The sequence below is a fragment of the Anopheles ziemanni genome, chromosome X, assembly GCF_943734765.1.
Source record: "Anopheles ziemanni chromosome X, idAnoZiCoDA_A2_x.2, whole genome shotgun sequence".
In the NCBI taxonomy this organism is placed as follows: Eukaryota; Metazoa; Arthropoda; class Insecta; order Diptera; family Culicidae; genus Anopheles; species Anopheles ziemanni.
In genome coordinates this window covers 5893528-5907364 of record NC_080707.1, presented here as the reverse complement: position 1 = coordinate 5907364, position 13837 = coordinate 5893528, and positions in this window count along the sequence as shown.

Here is a 13837-nt window from a genome sequence, read left to right as displayed (position 1 = left end):
CAACCAATTTTAGTTTCGCAGCTAAAACTTCAGGTGACCAAGTTTACTTCACAGCAATGAAAATTGTTTGTCAACCTTCTCAACTGACAGCTTTGGAAGGAGTAAACAGTATAAAACCATTTATAACGATCGTTAAACGAAATAAACAACGTCGTTTTAAGCGATTTGAGTTAACTCGCATACTTTAGCACGATAAATGAGTATCATTGTTAGTTTTACAGAGGAAATAATACAGCTCATTTACAATTCTGTTGACAGTTGACAGTTGACAGCTAATTTGTTGTGAGTCGTGTAAACGCGTGATGAGTTCGGAAACTTTCAGCCAACTGAATTGAGGTCGAATGAAAGTCTCCGAAGGATGAAACTTGCTGTCATCTATCTGCACCTGAAGAGTTTCCCCACGGATGGCAGAAAAATCGCCGAAAGTCTTTGAAACCCCCATGTTTTGATTGGCTTGGCAAACGTGCCGATTTCAAATGCTTGTCAATATCCTGCCGACAACGATGGTTTTTTTTTTATTATTTTGGTTTTTGAGAACCAAGCCAGGCAATAATTCATCATTTTATTAGACCGACGACAGTGACGCCCAGCACCCAGCGAAGGGTTGCGGTCATAAACAATGCCAAATTGTGTGTCCTGCCGGGCACGGTGCGCCTTGACAGATTCGGAAGCCCGGCGGCGAACGGCCGGATGGATTATCTCCAGCAAACCCGAAGAAACAACCAGAGCGAACCGGAGGTAAATCCGAGTGTGTTGGGAAAACAATCACGAATTTTGGAAACCGACAAACGGGTTGGACGTTAGAAGCACATCCCGGAGAGGCGGTTTCCTTCCCTCCCCTTTCCCCCCCTCGGACCTCGGACGTTGCGTTGGTCCTTGCAGCGAGATAATTTATTTCGCCGAAGCAAGTTGTCATTAATAACGCGGGATGTAAGCGTTTTGTACCAAAAAAAAAAAACGCTCGGTCAACAGGCGTTCCCCCGGAGGGGCCCCCGTAAAACGCTCGTGCAGGAAAGGGGAATGGGGGTACGGGGGAGGTGCTGGATCGTCGCGAAATTGAATGCCGGCTTTCGGGCACTTCGGGCGGCACTGGCAGCACTTCTGCAGCGGCGCAGGATCTCTTCGTTTGTCCGCTTTGGTTCTAGCTTCGGTATGGCGTTATGATGGGTTTGAGACAATGTGTGTGCACCGCCCGAATAGGTGCAACTGCAGCGGGGAACAGTGGTGGTCGAAAAAATACTCAATATCACTCGAGCATAGTTTTATATTGCTTTACAAATTAAATTCAACAACCATATGATAAAATCTCTCAAGTGAGAAGAAGGTGACGCTTCATAAAAACACTTAATTGTAATATGCTGAAGAGCGTAGGATGTGGTCAAGAGTGTAGGAAAATTTTAGGAATCCGAGTATTAAGTACCACAGAATTCGATTTTCAAAATAACTAGTTTTTAATAATATAAAAAACACCCGCATATTTTTCACTCACACGAAACTTTAAGGCAAAAGCAGACTATTGCCTTTGTTATATGATGATAGTTCTGATGTGAAGGAATTGGGATGACACAAAATCATTGCTAGGTTGATACATTATTATTCTACTATTTTCTGAAGAATCTGTATGAAACTCTTCGGCTATCGGCACAAAGTTAAAGACATCTAAAGTGCACTTGTAACGATTTTGTGGAGCGTAGAAATATACAGTAGCCGTCCTTTGACATTTATCTTACTTTTTTGCCTTTTTTAACACTAGAATACATTGCTTTAGAAACTTGTCCGAATGCTTTTTAGGTGTAATCTTGGCTCCCATTTGTAAAACACTTTAACTTCACTATTTTTGAAGATTTTTCAAATCCGTAAACTGTTAGGGATTCATTCGTAATTGTAAAAATATGATTTTATTCTTGAAATGTCCCACGACATACTAACTTTCTAGCGCATACTTTTTTTCTGCTTTTACATTACCGATTTTGAATAAGTAAAAGCTGAAAAAAAAATACTCAATTTCGACCGTTTTTGCTTCACACCGAGCTAGCGGAATGATGAAGAAATGCATCGAAAAACCAAAAACCGTAAAAAAATAGTCAACAAATATACTAAAAAGTAACAGCTTACGGGTTTGAAAAATATTCAAAAATAGTGAAGTTACAGCGTTTTACAAATAGGGGTCAAAATGACTCCTAAAAGTTTTAGCTTTTTTGATACTTGAAGCAAGTACTTGTGAACTTCATTAAACCCATGCTGAAACTTAAGATTAAGAAATTCAACCAATAGTACAAGAAATATAAATCAAACCTGCTATTTCTTTGTCCAGCACTGTACGGTTTAGTGTCACGGTAATAAAAAATCACCCCTTATCGGCTCATCGGGTTGGGTCCTGTCGTCGCGCTTTTTTTGGCGGGACGTTTCCCTGTGCTGATGACAGGCGAATGACATCCGCGACAGCACTCACGTTTGCGTGCTGCTTTTGGCCTCTCTTCCGGTGGAGATGCACTTCCGATGCAAAGCGATCGAACAAGTGTCTCGCGGGACGTTGACAGTCAGCTCAGTCGTTTTTGGTACGAGCGCATGATTTAATGTCATTTCGTGAAAAATAAATCAAATTTGCCGAAGAAATTCTCGCCCGATCAGTTCTAGCTTGTTTCTAGAGATGCTTGGTGGAAACCATTGTAACGGAGGTACTAGCTTCTTCGGCCCTATTGGAAGGAAAGATAAATATTGGTTTTTCGAACAGATCCCTGAACCCTCCGGGCACCCGAGGCCGGGTCTGCAAAATCTATTATCTTTCCTCCTTTTCAATGAAAAAAAAAAGCAACATTATACACCGACGGCGTGTCTGCAAATATGACTACGAACAAGGATACACTGTTCCCGCCGTTGCCGGGAAGAGGTGTTTGGCAAACGGATTAAAAGGGGCACAACCAAAACGTCGGTAGGGCTGGCCGTACGACACAAAACGGGAGAAACGGTGAAGCAAGAAGAAGAGGCACAACAAACGGCTACCTTTCAGGTCGGACTCAAAAAAGCAAGAAAAAAGGACTCAACATTTCGATCGCCGTTTGCTCATTGTGCTGCTTTGATCACTCCCACGAGGGGAATGAAGCGGCGCAAAGGCAACCGTGTTGAGAAATGACGGTAGGTTTAGGATTTTTGTCCGGAAACCCCTGAGCGGGCTTTCTTTAGCGTTAGATTTATGTTAGTTGTGAAGCAAAGCGGTTGTCATGTTTTATCCTAAGCAAGAGAAGTAAAACTCACAACTAGCCAATGCACTGCACCCACACCCAGCACCGTTTATCGATGGATACAAAAGTCCATAAAGGTTGTGCGTGGATTCGACAAAGACTGCTTTTTTGTTAAACTACCCAAAGTTTTCCCTCACGTACAAAAGTCGTTGGAAAAGAACAACCGTTTGATGCATCGTTCGAAGTATTTGCCAAATTACTATTTGAAAGACAACTATTATTTGAGAAACAAAATACAAACAATTAGATAAGATAAGACGATAAATATGAAGTAGATAAAAATGGAGCAAAACATAGACACAAAAGTATTTAATAATTTTTGATTTTTAGAACCGGCAAACAGAAACGTAACTAACAAATAAAGATGCCCATTTTACAGAGTATTTTTATAAAACTACCCAATGTTTCCACTCACGCACAAACGTTGTTAGAAAAGAACAAGCTTTCGATACATCGTTCGAAGTATGAGAAACAAAATATAACCGATTAGATAAGATAAGATGATAAATATAAAGTAAGTGAAAATAGAACAAAACATGGGTAAACATGTATTTAATAATTTTTGGTTGTCACAATTGGTAAACAGAAACGTAACTAACAAACAACGATACCCGTTTCACGTTTGATGCATCATTCGAAGTATGAGAAACAAAATATAACCAATTAGATAAGATAAGAAGATAAATATAAAGTAAGTAAAAATAAAACAAAACATGAATAACATGTATTAAATAAGTTTTAGTTGTCACAATTGGCAAATAGAAACGTAACTAATAAATAAGTATACCCGTTTTACAGCTTGAAGTAACGTTCATCGATGTTTTATTTTGTTTCCTTGCAATGAAGTTCTAGGCCTAGTAGAAAACATCAGCGAAAATGGCTCTAGAGTCCTACGCAAAAGCGCACGTTGGAGAAGCTGCGGAACAAACAAAAATCTCATCCATTTCCAACCTCCCACGGCTCGCGGGGTTTCAAGAGCTTGGAGAGCGAAAACACGACTCACCGCGGGTTGTGTCGGTGCGCTTAAGAAAAGATTGGATTTTCCCCGGGCTCAAGTGCCGCCGGCAAGTGGCTTTGTCGGCTAATCCTCCGGTAAACATGGCGGCTCACTTCTGCCGGTAGGTGAAAGTGAATCCTTTTTGGCGGAGCGTGGCGCCCTTTGCTCGAAGCCGGTGGTGGTTCTCGGAGGTCCTCAAGTCCTAGCCCTATCAGTATGGCACCACCTTGGTCCCCGAGGAAAGGGACGAGGGCTACTATTCGGGTGAAAAGTGCCGAAAAAACAAGCGAACCGCGTATGGCTCTCGAGTTGAAGAGATCACATTTCAGGACACGTTCCAACTCCGAATGCCAAACAGCTGGTCCTCATCTGCAAGCGAAGTCAACCGTCCAGCTAGTCGGCGGCACGCAAACATAAATCTTTATGTTTTAAAATCAGCTTCCTTGCCTCTGGTTCGAGCTACTTCCCGTTCTTGGTTCAACTTTGCAGTTTCTCTAACTGAAAGTCTTGAGCTAGAAATGGCTTAAAGAAATTGGAACCTGCATGGCAAATTGTTTGATTGCTCCGAGCAAGAAGAGAACCTAAATACTCTAGCCTTCCACGAAAACTGGTTGTGGCCGTAAAAGCAATGAGTTTTACGACTCGCCGTATGTCATCGGAACACATTTAGTGTGTTTTTCTCAACGATCTCCCAGGTCATCAAGCAGCTGAAAAACCGCAAACAGCTTTAAACTTGGTAGCGTTTAGAAAAGTTCATCGATGTGATTCAAAATTGTTAAACAGAGTTTTCAACATAAATAAATAATTACTCAAAAAGAAGCTCTGTATTTAACAACTTTTCTACATTACTTTAACCCCTGCACAGTCCTACTAAGTTGAGAAATTAGCTCAAAAAATTGTCCCACTGTTTTTGTTACATTTTTGTATAGTGTTTGGTCTAGAACCGAAGAAAAAATTAAATTTTTCCAATTTTTGTTGGGATTTTATTGATTAAATGATGGTCAATTTGCTTTTGTGTTATTTGTTATAGTGATTAGCAATAATTTTTCGAAAATAAGCGAAACTGTGAATAATAATATTATAATTTAATCAATATGTTTTGTTTGGTTTAAAACTGTGAAGGGTTTAATATGTTTTTAAATAATAATATAACAACTTGTTAGTTCTTATTAGACAATAACCGGTTGACGTGCGGTGATGCACAACCTATTGCATACTTCACGGCTGAACAAATCACTATGGAACCGGTTATGTTTAAATTTTCTAACCGGTTCGCTTATAAAACTGACATCCAGATGACGCTAAGGTTGTATAGTGGTTTTTTTAAAAGATTAACGGTTTTTTTAAACAATCCGTTACAAAAAAACGTTTGTCGATGGTCTCGCGATGGTTGGATTCGGGTCGTTAAAGCGCATAGACATATTGGCAAAGATATGCGATTGGGCTAGAAATTAAATAGACAGCTGACATGAGCATGTACGTTTGGACAAGGGCGTCTCGGCATGTGATACAAAATCTGTCTAATTGAGGTATGATCATTTTTGTAAATAAGCTTTGCGCAGCGACTGTGCAATCAACTTCATCAGTTACTTCCCCCATTTGGAGTGCATTCATAAGGTCCGATTGCAGGCCAGCCTTGCGTAATGGAGACGCGGGCTTCCCCGAGACGGGCCGTCTAATTGAGCCCGCTGCAGAATTTCATATTCGCCCGGCGCGACGATTCATAAGAGATCGCAATGCCGTTACGCTGACAGTGGCCTCCTTTCACGCGCCTTCAGCTAATCAGTCATTCCATCGGCGTTCGGACACCATTAGGTGGTGGCCCGGCTGATCCGTAAGCCGGGGCCACGACCGGAGAGCCCACGGGCCCGTAAAAGGGCCGTCGCTGATCTGCGGCGGTTTATCTGGCGCTCCGCCTGGGCGATGCGATGGGCTGGCTTCCGTCCGACGTCATCTGGAACGGGCATCAATGTTCGCGCGGAATGGTGACATGCGGGCAGGCTAAAAACCACATATCACCCCAACCGGACGAGGGACTCCCAGCGGTCGCGAACACGCACATTCCTTTCGCGGAGTGACTTGCGTGTCAACGAGACGCAGCGGGACACCTTGGTGGACAAATACTCCCAGTGGAGTCGCCACTGGTTTGTGAGCTCCGTGTTTTGTTCTCCGCCTTTTTCTTTTTTTTTATCCCCCAGTCGGAAGGTAAGGTGCTAGCTTCCGAGGGCCGGCAGCTTGGCGCTAAGGACCTGCTTCGACACCCCCCGCGGGGGGGAACACAAACACACACACACACAAACACGAGTTTGCGAGTTAATTACTTCCAGCAGCCGAAGGCTCCTCGAACCGAACCGATTGGTGTTTAATTTGACGTCCTACATAATCCGAACACAAAAAAAAAAAACAACCCCCGCATGGAGTACGGTGTACACAACCCTTTCGGAAAACATTCCGCACGAAACCCATTCCAGCGCCATGTCAATACACTTTAATCGTTTAATTTCCTTCCCCTCCGTTGCATTTGCCTTTGGAATTGGTGTGATAAAGTCGCTTATTTATGCTGTTGAGGTTCATATCTCTCTCCTCCAGTCCTAAAGTCACCCGCGAGCTTTTCGCCACTCGTTTTGAGTGGAAAACGAGCAAAATGTGGGGCATAATCTTAACTAATAAATTTTAAACAAATATTTACCACCTTATACGGTAATCAGAAATTTGTCCATTTAAGCGCTTTATGTATCTTACATTGCTTTCGCAGCTCATTCACATTTAAAGCGACGAAACGTAAGGAAGCTAAGAAGAGGTACGTAACGCGTCGACGATCTTTTTGCATCTGTCAAAATGTTTGTTGTTTGTCAAACCAATTTGCACACAATCGGAGCGCAAATCATGATTTCTTTTATTATGCTTAGTTTACACGAAGCGCAAACCAACCTTTGCAAATGGTAAAATGCTGTCAGTTGATCAGTCAACTGTCAAAATGTGCGCAAGTATGTTTTTCGGTCGGTGAGCGATAAATAGATTTGCAAAAGTTTGCGCACCTGGTATAGAGGTGGATGGAAAATAGTTTTTTTTTTGTGATGTTGTACAATTGGTTGTTGTTAAGAATTTCGGTGAACACTCTACCTTTTTGCAGTTTATTTTACAGTAAACACTGCATCGGCTCACGAATAGCAACATCTACACGAAGCGAAAAAAAAGTTACAGCAAAACTGATATTGGTTATGGTTTATTTACCCGACGCGCAAAAGACTGAAAATATACACGAAATATCCCTTTTAGCTGTCACTTTTTTTCGTTTCGTGTTGATCGTTCTTAATGAAAGCACATTCAATGTTGATATGAGTGTTTGACTATAAAAAAAAGGGATGTAATGTGTAATGTTCACCGAAATCTCATCAAATAAACATTGTACATCACCGCAAACAACTATTTTCCATTCCGCAACTCTCTTTTGTAAATGTTTGCAAATCTTTTTTTCACTCGCCGACCGAAAAAACACACCCAGCGTGCAAAATCATCATGCTTTCTCGTTCTGTTTAACTAACAATTGTTAACAACAAAACGAGATAGCACTACGATTTTGCACGCTGGGACGTTTTCAAACATTTTGACAATTCGACTGATCGACTGACAGCATTTTACCATTCGCAAAGGTTGCTTTGCGCTTCATGTAAACTAAGCATTACTATTTTGCGCATGTTGTAGACGTCACGAAAACGTCAAGAAGATGCGAAACTCCGTCTCACTTAAAAGCTATTTATTTAATGATGAATTGTGATTGAAAAATCTGTTATGAAATTATTGATATTCAATTAAGTAATTACTCAAACTGTTTAGTAGAAATTGATCACTGCAAGACTTTTCCCTTTGTTTATGCTTTTCCCCCCCGAGTGCCCCATAGTGCCCCACCAGCCCGTACCTTTTTGGGGTTGATTGCGCCGGCTCTGATAACACCTCTCGCTGCATCCGTTGCAAAACGGTGTCTCTGATGCGGTTTCTTCTTTTCATTTCGCATCGTTTTCATTACTTTTTCGTCGGTTTGTTCTTTGTAAAATCCAATTCCCGCCGTTGCGCGCTTTAACAGAGAGAAAAAAAACGAGGCAAAAAATGGATATTATGATATCGAGGCCGCCGGATCGATTGGGGGGGCCCCGAAAATGGCACCATTTATTGCCGCTATTATTATTTACGTTTATCGATTCGCGCAAAAGAATAATTGCTACGGGGTGGCTAGGCATCGGCTGATCCCATTCTGGTGGTTGCGCATAATGTAAGAGCTGACCTCCTCCCCACTCCCCCCATTTCAACCCCTTGGGAATAATAATTACGATTTAATAAAACCCCCTTCCCCACGAAAAAAAAAACGTCAAACACCTTCGAAGTGGCGCAAAACCCGAAATGGACGATCAATTAGCGAATGTTTAGGTGGATTTGCTCGATGTTGCGATCGATTACGGTCTGTCGTATGCGGTTTATGTCATTGCCAGCGCTAGAGCACTTAATCGATTGCTTAATGACTCGCGTTTGGAGCAACCGTGGCCCTTCAGCCGCCTCCCGCTGCTTCGGTCGAGATAAACAAATTAATACCGAAACGGAAAACCTTCGCCGACGGGTAGGAAAACAGACTCAGAACAGCCGATACCGATCGCCACCATTCGGCACGATTACAGTTTCAGGGGGGGGGGGGGTTTACTAATACCACGGGCACGGTCGGGGGCCTTGCGGGTGGCAATCCGGTGTCACGCCGACGCTGACAGACTCCCAGGCCAGGCCTAAGGCCGGCCGATTTTATGGCCCATCCGAGTCGGCGGCACAATATCCGCCTAAGGTCGTCGGTGTTGTGTTTCTACACGTTGATTCATGGTATTTATTTGATTCCTAATTCTTAATGCTAGCGTTGGCTCCTTTTATTGTCACGACGAATGCGGAGCTCTATCTAACGCACGAATTTGAATCTTAAATCAAGCAATCTTTGTCTTGGATTTTGGAGTTCTGAGTTTTTTAGGCGACATTAGGATGAGAAGCGAACGGAAACACTTAACCTCCATCCATCGTCACATAACACTCTCGCTGAAAATTTGATTCTTCAATGTCTTGAATAAAACACATATGAGGAAAAGGTATTACTTTACACGACTCTTATTCAGTTTAGAAACGTCAAATGAACAAACACAACATATTTGTTAATTACAGATGAAGCTCATAAATATCTGAACAACGTTTTCCAACTTCTCTCTTTTAGATTAGTTGTTCTCATCTTCATCTCATGTCATTTTATAATCTTAGACTTACGAAATTTATAATCTTATACTTACGTAATGTTTCAATCCTTAGAGGTTAAGTACACAATAATCACAAGTACTGATTTGGAAATCAATGGCTGCCAAACACTCGCGACTAAAACTAAAGTAGAAATGCGCTAAGTAGTGTTTTGATGAACCGGAAGAAATACAACTGCTAATGTTCGAAGGTTTAGTACAACGCGTTAATGTTTAAATGCTCAAAAAACCCCTGGAAAAAACCAACGAAATGGAAGTTTTACGAACAGGAAAGAGAAGCAGGTAAAAAGAAGACTGAAAATCGGAAAAATTTGGCTAGACATTCACGAAAAGGTGAGAACACGAAGTCGTATTATGTTGAATAAATTGAATCTCATATTAGTATATTTCGAATCGGAATCGCATTATGCATAGACAATGTACAAGCAATGTATATTCTTTGCTGCATATGATGCCGATTAAGAATGTAATACGATTTTCTTTATGCATACGTATAGATGAACGAGCAATGTACGGCTAATGTATATCGTAAGTCGTATATGATGCCGACTTAGAAAATATACGACTAAACATATACATTTTGAACAATGTACGGTTGGCGCCTATACTTTTGTACGTATAGGCATTATTTTAGCATCATTTACGATTCAATCATATTGCATAGAAGTACGATTATTTCAAGTTGATATTCGATTTACATGCATATGTGTTGTGTGGGAAGTTGTTTGTCTAACATACAAAATAGTTTTGACGTGTTTACAACTTGGTTGGTTTGGTAGAGTATCTGTTTCTGCAAAGTAAAAGTGTAGGTGATCGGTTTGATGAAATGTTTGACACGAGATTTGCATTACGATAAACAAATGACAAAACAATAAGATTGAAACATAAGCGCGAACGGTACCAACCAAACACACAAAGCCGAGCAAATACGCCGGCCCTTTTATGGAGTTTTTCATAACGTTTTGTTTGCGCCAGACAGTTGGCATCGAAAAATTGCGCAGCTCGGACGTGACCACGCATTCCGACGTGAAACCGTTGCACGATGGAGCGAAGCCGGGATAAAAATCAAAAATTCATTTTTGGATTTCAGAAAAAAGAGACATGTTTTCTTAAACTACAAGATGAAACTAAGAAATGACCCAAAAACTAGAGCCTCTGCTCTTCCAGGTTCTGAGAAACAGCCTCTCAAAGTCAAGATTTGTGAAAATATTGCGTGAAAAATTGAAAAAAATCCATCAACTTTGAAGGTCTGTAACTCCTATAATAATGGTCGGAATCGGATTCCAAGCACAGTTTTGGAAAGGTTTATTATCAAGCTTTAAAATTATTGACAGTTTAAGCTAATTGAAATTGAATGTCACAAAATATTAAGCATTGTTTCGCAAAACTCCCGGAAAATTTTTCAATTTTCTGTTTTTAACCTTATGCCATCGCTAAGGATTGCGAAAGATTGTAATATGATGCATACCCACTTATAGCCTAGAATGTTTTGTAACAATAAATGATAGTTTTTTTTGCGCATACGCGCGCATCTTTACGTTATTCTGTACTTTAGATGTGAAGCTTATAGTTTATCAGCTACTAGGCGCCTCCATCATGCCATATGCAGCATCATGTGTGGTAAGAAATATGAATTCTCATTCAATGCATTCAAATTTGAAATTCTCATTCAATGAAAAATGTGAAGCAGGGTAGTGATTGAACATCACATAAAAGGGGAAAGACAAGCCAAGTCACTGGCAAAGAATGAAACTTGGTTTGGTTTGCTTTGAATGTATCAGGTCGCTTTTACTTGTTCTACAGCTCACAAACCCATTTTTTTATACCCAAAATTCCTCGGAATAATGTACCCTACACTAAAATAATAAATAATAATAAATGTACCCTACACTAACACTTTGTTCTGTTTGTACCCTTACCTGTAAAAGCCGTGAATTTTGGGTAGATATACCTGTCACTCTTTTTCTACCCTAATGGTAAAACGCCGCTAATTGTGGGTGGATAACTCATAGAAGTGAACACAAATATTTGATAATATTTGCTTTTGAAAACAATATACCCTAACCATACAGTAACAGCTAAGGTAGATGTTAAAATTTTGACCTTCGAACGGCATACCATAGCGGTATGCATTTGAAAAGATACATATATAACATACGTTCGTTTATAAAAACATCATTCAAGCTTTACCTTGAACAGCATAAACACCAATTGTCAGAAAGCTCCTTGGAGAACGAACAACGTTTTTTTAGTTTTCAAGTAAATAATCTATCTGAGATTGATTTAATAATTTCACGATGGGTTCCTTTATAATCAATGATATCATAAACGTTTTGAAAAACAATGCTTCTTGCAAGGAAAACATTGGGTATGCTTTACAGTTCATTGAAAGTAAAGTAAGCATCAAACCGTGTGATAAATTGAAAGTGACTAATAAGTTGATGATACTGGAAAAAAGTTTCAAGGCTAGATTGAAGAAATGTGCTAGAAACTCGAAGAATTTTCAAAAGGATTCGAAAATCTGGTTGAACAAACCATTTGACATTAGTGCCTATACGGAAAACAAAAGTCGTGGACGGCCAAAAAAAGAGTTTAATGATCTCTGCGTGAGGAATAAACGTCGAAGTGTGGCCAAAGAGACAGATATCAACGGCAATCTCGAAAAGGAATTATACTCAGTGAGGTTGTTAGCTTTTAAAGAAAAGCAGTTAAGGCTGATGAGTATGATAGACATGTTTTTGAAAAATCCTTCAAGTGTTATGCCAATGACAACCAAAAGTGATGTTTTAGTATCTGCCGAAGAAGCGTTGGCATTAGTGTTGTGAAAAGCGGCTCTTTTTGAGGAGCGGAGCGGACATATTTCGCTCACCAAGAGGAGCGGAGCGAGCTGGCTAGCTCCGAAAAGTGTTGCACGACATTATTGCTCCTTTCCTCTCCTTTCCGCTCCTTTCGCTCCTTTCGCTCCTTTTCGCTCCTTTTCGCTCCTTTCGCTCCTTCCGCTCCTTTGCGCTCTGTTCTGACCTGGTTGTAGAGCGCTGGCGGAATGTGTGAAAACCGATAACAGTTAAAACGGGTACCAGTGGGGTCGATACCGTGTCTACACCATGAACATGTTGAAAAAACGCCATTCGAACTTGGTGAGCAATGTCAAAATCTATGAAAAGCAATAACTGTAAAACGATTAACCACGATGGTAGCAGTGCTACCGTACTTCATGACAATACAAAAGAATTAAACAAAGCATTCAAGTGCACAGTATTGAACCGACACCGGTGAGATTAGTCACCAGTATGTCGAAAAAACGTAAGTTTCGTACCCCCACACGCGAAAAGTAATGAAAAATAACGATACAGCACTGACGACCATACAAAAGAATAGATCAATACATTCGATTATGGTGTGCAAACCCGGCACCGGACAGCACGGACAAAGGGTATGAGGGTATGAGGGAGCGCAATGAAACGAGCGCATTGAGCGAAAGGCATGAAAGGAGCAAAAGTAGCGAAAGGAGCGAAAAGGAGCGAAAGGGGCGAAAGGAGCGCAAAGGAGCGCAAAGGAGCGAAAGGAGCGCAAAGGAGCGAAAGGAGCGAGAATGTCGTGCAACATTTTTTGGAGCTAGCTTCGCTCACAAATGAGGAGCGATTTTTTCGCTCCTTTCGAGGAGCGGAGCGTGGTTGCCAGCTCTTTCGCTCCTTTCTCAACACTAGTTGGCATGTTTTATAGACAATAGTTTCTCAAAATCCCAGTATAATGATTTGCATAAAGTATCAAAAAAAGTTTTTCCGTCATATTACCAAATCAACAAACTTAAAAAAACCTGCGCACCAAGTGAAGATTTTATTTCTATTAGTGAAACAAAAGCTGAAGTTAATCTACAAGAGTTGGTTAATCACACTGCGTGTAGAATAATTGAAATACAAAAGGCAGAAATCTTGCGACACCTTTCATCTTCTTTGTGTGATTCACTAAGCGTCGTATTATTGTGCTCGTGGGGCATTGACGGATCTAGTGGACACAGCATTTACAATCAACCGCTTCATGGTTCCGGAGAAAATACTGCATCAGACAGTGATTTATTAGTATCGGCATTAACGCCTATCCGTCTTTCGTTCATCAGTGACGATTCAGATATCATCTGGATAAACTTGATGCCTCAAAGTGTTAGGTTTTGCAGGCCAATTGTGATCGAGTTTGCGAAAGAGTCAAAAGAAAAAGTTTTACAAACAGTAGACGAAATCAAAAGCCAAATAACCAGGTTAGTTCCTTATACATTTCAGCTAAATGAAACAAGTAATGTGACGGTAAACTATTCATTTTAC